Source organism: Carlito syrichta, unplaced genomic scaffold, assembly GCF_000164805.1.
Source record: "Carlito syrichta isolate Samal-C Ts95f unplaced genomic scaffold, Tarsius_syrichta-2.0.1 Scaffold311480, whole genome shotgun sequence".
Classification (NCBI taxonomy): Eukaryota; Metazoa; Chordata; class Mammalia; order Primates; family Tarsiidae; genus Carlito; species Carlito syrichta.
In genome coordinates this window covers 88,424-94,822 of record NW_007255576.1, presented here as the reverse complement: position 1 = coordinate 94,822, position 6,399 = coordinate 88,424, and positions in this window count along the sequence as shown.

Here is a 6,399-nt window from a genome sequence, read left to right as displayed (position 1 = left end):
GGGCTCAGGCAATCCACTCACCTCAGCCTCCCAAAGACGCGGGATTACAGACTGAGCCACCAAGCCCTGCTCAAATTAATTTCTTAATTTAAAACAGGTGCCAGTCTTTTTGTCCTGGCCATCCATGTTGAAATCATATAGCCTTATCCAAAAGAATTTTCTCCTTTAAACAACAGAGGGGGGAAGACAGAGACAAAATTCAGTTAGCTCTCCTCCTACTGTTTTTGTTACAAAAAAGTGAGAATTTTTTCCTTTTTAAAATCTTTGAACTATCACTCTGGCTAAATAAGTAACTTTTACAATAACTACTGTAATTTTGTGTTATAACATTATGCTTTTAAAAATTTTAATACTTGAACTTTTCAAGTTCCAACATAGGCTACAAAATTAACTGGACTTCTCCCTCTAACATATCAACCATTGTGAAAGTATATTAGACCTATTATACAAACAAAAGAAACTGTTTTCTCTTGCCAAAGTTTACCTGTTTTAAATTCTCATCTTAAGTTACAACCTAACTACATGTCTCTAATGTTTTCAATTTTTCTTTCTTCAGATTTCATCAAAGTGGCTGTATTTCCTTGTTAAAGTACAACTCAGCTGGGCTCGGTGGCTCAGCCTGTAATCCCAGCACTTTGGGAGGCTGAGGTGAGTGAATTGCATAAGCCCACGGGTTCGAGACCTACCTGGGCAACTTGATGAGACCTCATCTCTACAGTAAATCAAAAAATTAGGCAGGCGTGGTAGCGCGCACCTGTAGTTCCAGCTACTTGGAAGGCTGAGGTGGAAGGATCACTGGAGCCCAGCGGGTTGAGGCTACAGTGCCCGGGAGCGGCCACTGCACTCCAGTCTGGGTGACAGAGTGAGACTCCAACTCAAAAAAAAAGTACAACTAATTTACAAAGGAATATTTCAACTTACATTAATGAATTAAAAGCTTTGGCTAAACATACATATAATTTACAAGACTACTTTCATTTTTCTAACATTGTTCTTGGAGCAATAGCCTTTTTCATCATTGTTTGCTTAATAACTTTTGCCTGAGCTCTCGCTTGATATTTCATTAAATCCAAATAGTATTTGGTTAAGGTCCTGCCGTTTCACATTCACGTCCTTGGAAATAGATAGGTAGGGACATCTCTAAAACCCACCTCAGCAGGAAGCAGTTACAGAAGATTGATCTTTGTCCCATTTCCCAGGGTCATAAGAATATTGCCAAGAGCAGGAGTGGGGAATGAAAGGACAGACCAAGAGCGAGAAATGCCATTTTTCATCTTGTTCTTAAATCCTAATATGATGATGAGAAAGTAAAAGTTATATTTTGGAAAAATACATACTTTAAGTAAAGATTAACCTTGCCAACTTTGTCCTTTCAGAAACACAGACTTCCTGATGCCAGAGGTATCTCATAGTGGCAATCAAGCTTGCCTAAAGTAAAGGGAATTTACAAGGCCTGAGACATCATGCAAGGATTGTAGAAGTCACAAAATTTGTAATTACAAAAGTTATGCAGATCACAGGACTTGGGACCCTCAGAGGGGGAGCAGGTGGGGATTTGATTTTTCAGTGATTGGGCACTATCTACAGGGAAGTCAAGGATCTCCGAAGCTACCCACTGGGAATGCATAGGAGATAAGTGGAAGTGCACCCTCCATTAGCTCTAAGGAATGTTATTCAGGAATGTATAGGAGCACTAGAATCCTTATCTTGCCCTTCTCTAGGGGCTGCGATAATGTGGGCAGACATTGGGGGGGTCTCTGTGTCACAAGATCTCCAAGACATTTGCAGATGGTCAATAAGGAAGTCCTGGCAGTCACACCTACCTGATTGCAACACCCCCAAGGGAAAGGATTTAAGCTGGAGTTCGAGGGGGCTATGGGGTCATACTCATCTAGAGTGTATGTCCACTTCCTGTCTGTGGGAAGTGAACTTTTCTTAAATAAAGCGCTTCTTCTTTCCACCTATTTGTGTGTCGCAATTCTTTGCATTACTTGGATCTCTGGTTTGCCAGTTTGCACCTCCAGTTTGCCAGCTCCGGTACTGCTGTGCCTCCCCTTGCTTCTCCTTCAATCCATCCATCCTCACCCTATCCATACCCTAATACCAGTTACTTGGAAGACTGAGGAGGAAGGATTGTCTGAGCCCAGCAATTGAGGCTGTGGTGGCCGGGAGTGTGCCACTGCCCTCCAGCCTGGGTGACAAAGTGAGACTGCGACTCAAAAAAAAAAAAAAATCAAACCTTAACTGGGCATAGTGGTACACAACTGTAGTCGTAGCTACTTGGAGGCCGAGGCTGCAGTGAGCTGTGATAGTGCCACTGCACTCCAGCCGGGCCTCACGACCGACTGAGACCCCAACTCAAAAAAAAACTTAATTAAATAAAATAAAAAGTTATTATGGATTGAATGTGTCTCTCCCCCAAAAAAGTCATATGCTGAAACCCTAATTCCCAATGTGATGGTATCTGTGGGTGGGGCCTTTGGGAGATAATTAGTTCCTGAGTCACCCTCCAAGAAACGGGCCCTCAGAAGAATTTAACTAGGCTAGCCCCTGATCTTGGATTTCCAGCTTCCAAATAAATGTCTGTTGTTTAGGTCACCCAATCTATGGCATCTGTTATGGCAACCCAGTGGACTAAAACAGCAGTCTTGTATGTTAGTTAGAATTTTATCTCAGAGGGCCTGGGCAGGGTTCTTGCCTAAGGGGATGAGGCTGCAGTGAAGGAGGCCCTAAGAACTGCATTCATGCAGCGTCCTAGCTGCTTGTTTGTCCTGCTGTCACCTGAGTTGCCCATCTCATGTGTAATTTATTCCTCCCTGCACTATCCAGGCAGGTTCAAGCTGATGGCTTGAAAGATTCTTTGGACTAGCTGGGTGCGGTGGCTCACACCTGTAATCCCAACACTTTGGGAGGTGGAGGTAAAAGGATTGCCTGAGCCCAGAGGTTCAAGACCAACCTGGGCAACTTGGCGAGACCTCATCTCTACAATAACTTAAAAAAAAAATTAGCCAGGCATGGTGGTGTGCATCTGTAGTTCTGGCTACTTGGAAGGCTAAGGTGGAAGAATTGACTGAGACTGACTGAGCCCAGCAGCCCAGCCCGGATTGTGCCATTGCATTCTAGTCTAGGCAACAGAGTGAGACTTTCACTCAAAAACAAAAAAGAAATTCTTTGGACTGTCCCAACTTCTAATACACAGTCCCACTTCTCCCTTGTCACATTGTCTGTTCTAATTTTTTAAATTTAATTTAGGAAAGATGAAGACCAAAAGGAAGTGTCAGAAGAACTGATGCAGGGCACAGTGGTTCATGCCTGTAATCTTAGCACTTTGGGAGGCCAAAGCAGAAGGATCACTTGAGTCCAGGAGTTCAAGCCCAGACTGGGCAGCACGGCAAGACCCTGTATTTACAAAAGACTTAAAAATTCACTGGGCATTATAGTGCCTGCCTATTGTCCCAGCTACTCAGGAGGCTGAGCCAAGAGGATTGCTTGAGCCAAGGATTACAAGGCTGCAATGAGCTATGACCATACCACTGGACTCCAGCCTGGGCAACAGAACAAGACTTTGTCTTAGTAGAAGTACTAATAGTAGTAGTAGTAATAATAATAATAATAATAGACCTGAGTCTGGCTTCAGTTCATCCTCAAGTTAGACTAATTTCTTTAACAGCCAAATTGAGATCTAATTCACATACTGCAAAATTTCACTCTTTTTTCTTTCTTTGAGTCATAGTCTCACTCTGTCACCCAGGCTGGATGGCAGTGGCACGCTCACAGCCACTTGCAGCCTCAATCTGCTGAGCTCAGGTGATTCTTCCATCTCAGTCTTCCAAGTAGTTGGAACTACAAGCGCATGCCACCATGCCTGGCCAATTTTTTGATTTAATGTAGAGATCAAGTCTCACCAAGTTGCCCAGGCTGGTCTCGAACCCGTGGGCTCAGGCAATCCCCTCACCTCGGCCTCCCAAAGTGCTGGGATTATAGGTGTGAGCCACCACTCCCGGCCAAAATTTCACTTTTTTTTTTGATCTGGAGTCTCACTTCATTGCCCAGGCTGGAGTGCAGTGGCATGCTCCTGGTCACTGCAGCCTCGACCTGCTGGCTCCCGTGATCCTTCCGCCTCTGCCTTCCAAGTAGCCAGAACTACAGACACACGCTACCACGCCCAGCTAATTTTTTTGATTTATTGTCGAGACGAGGTCTCACCAAGTTGCCTGGGTGGGCCTCAAACCCACGGGCTCAGGCAATCCACTCGCCTCGGCCTCCCAAAGCGCTGGGATTACAGGCTGAGCCACTGAGTCCAGCCAAATTTCACTCTTTTAAAGTGTACAATTCAGTGGTTTTTAGTATATTCACAAGGTTGTACAACCATCACCACTACCAAATTTCTAAGAAAAGGAGCCTCATACCCATGAGCAGTCCTCCTCCTCCCACCACCCCTCTTCCCTCTTCTCCAGCTCCTAGAACCATTAATCTACTTTCTGCATCTATAGATTTACCTATTCTGGGCATTTCATATAAATGGAATCTTACAATATTTGTCTGGCTTCTCATTCTATGTTTTCAAGATGCATGATATTATAGAATACATCAATATTTCATGCTTTTTTTGTTGCTAAAAATATTTCTTTATATGGATAGACCACATTTTGTTTATCCATTCATCAGTTGATGGACATTTGGGTTGTTTCTACCTTTTGGCTCTTAGGAATAATGCTGCCAAGAACATTTGTATGCAGGTTTTTGTGTGTACATGTGATTTCTTTTTTTTTTTTTTTCTTTTTCTTCTTTAAATTGGAGTCTCACACTGTCATTCAGGCTGGAATGCAGTGGCATACTCACAGCCACCCCAGCATCGACCTGTGGGGCTCCCACAATCCTCCCACTTCAGCCTTCCAAGTAGCCAGAATTATAGCATACACTACCATGCCTGGCTAATTTTTTGATTTATTGTAGAGATGAGGTCTCACTAAGTTGCGAACCCATGGGCTCAGGCAATCCTCTCACCTTGGTCTCCCAAAGTGCTAGGATTACAGGCCTGTACATGTGTTTTCTGGCCTGTACAAGTGTTTTCAATTCTCCTGGATGCGGGGGTCCAGCCTCCGCTGATCAGAGCCTGAGTTGGGGGGAGGAAATGAGAAAAGAAAGACACAGAGAAACAGTGGGATGGGGAGTACTCCCTCTCAGGTAGCAAGGGGCGAGAGAGAGCAAATTAATTTTACCGCATGCCTCTTATTTAGGACAAAAATCTCACAAAACAAGGTGAAACCACACAAGCAGGATATGTTTTGGTTTCTTTTTGTTTTGTTTTGTTTTGAGTTGGAGTCTCACTCTGTCACCCAGACTGGAGTGCAGTGGCCGCTCCGGCCACCGCAGCCTCCACCTGCTGGGCTCCGGCGATCCTTCCGCCTCAGCCTTCCAAATAGCTGGAACTAAAGGCACGGGCTACCACACCCGGCTAATTTTTTGATTTGTTGTAGAGATAAGGTTTGCCAAGTTGCCCAGGCGGGTCTCAAACCCGCGGGCTCAGGCAATCCACTCACCTCAGCCTCCCAAAGGCGTGGGATTACAGGCTGAGCCACTGAGCCCTGCTCAAGCAGGATATGTTAATGTCTGAGTTAAATCACACAAGCAGGGTAAGTATCAATGACTAAACTATGCATATCTTTTTTTTTTGAGTTGGAGTCTTACTCTCTTGCTCAGACTGGAGTGCAGTGGCCGCTCCCGGCCACCACAGCCTCGACCTGCTGGGCTCCAGCGATCCTTCCGCCTCAGACTTCCAAATAGCCGGAATTACAGGTAATGTGCTACCACGCCCGGGTGATTTTTTGATTTATTGTAGAGATGAGGTCTCGTTGCCCAGGCGGGTCTCGAACCTGTGGGCTCAGGCAATCCACTCACCTCAGCCTCCCATAAACTATGCATATCTTAACATCTATGCTAAGCAGGGCAATCACTTGGCATGAGCAGGTTCCGGGCCAGACTTGGCACCACTTGGCTATCCATAGAAATGCAACTAAAAGGTCAGGGGAGCCAGCTCGGTGGCTCAGCCTGTAATCCCGTGCCTTTGGGAGGCTGAGGTGAGTGGATTGCCTGAGCCCGTGGGTTCGAGACCTGCCTGGGCAGCGAGACCTCATCTCCACAATAAATAAAAAAATCAGCTGGGCGTGGTAGCGCATGCCTGTAGTTCGGCTACTTGGAAGGTTGAGGCAGAAGGATCCCAGAGTCCAGCAGGTCGAGGCTGAGGTGGGCGGGAGTGGCCACTGCACTCCAGTCTGGGAGACAGAGTGAGACTCCAACTCAAAAATAATAATAAAATAAAATAAACTGGGCTCGGTGGCTCAGCCTGTAATCCCGCGCCTTTGGGAGGCTGAGGTGAGTGGATTGCCTGAGCCCGCG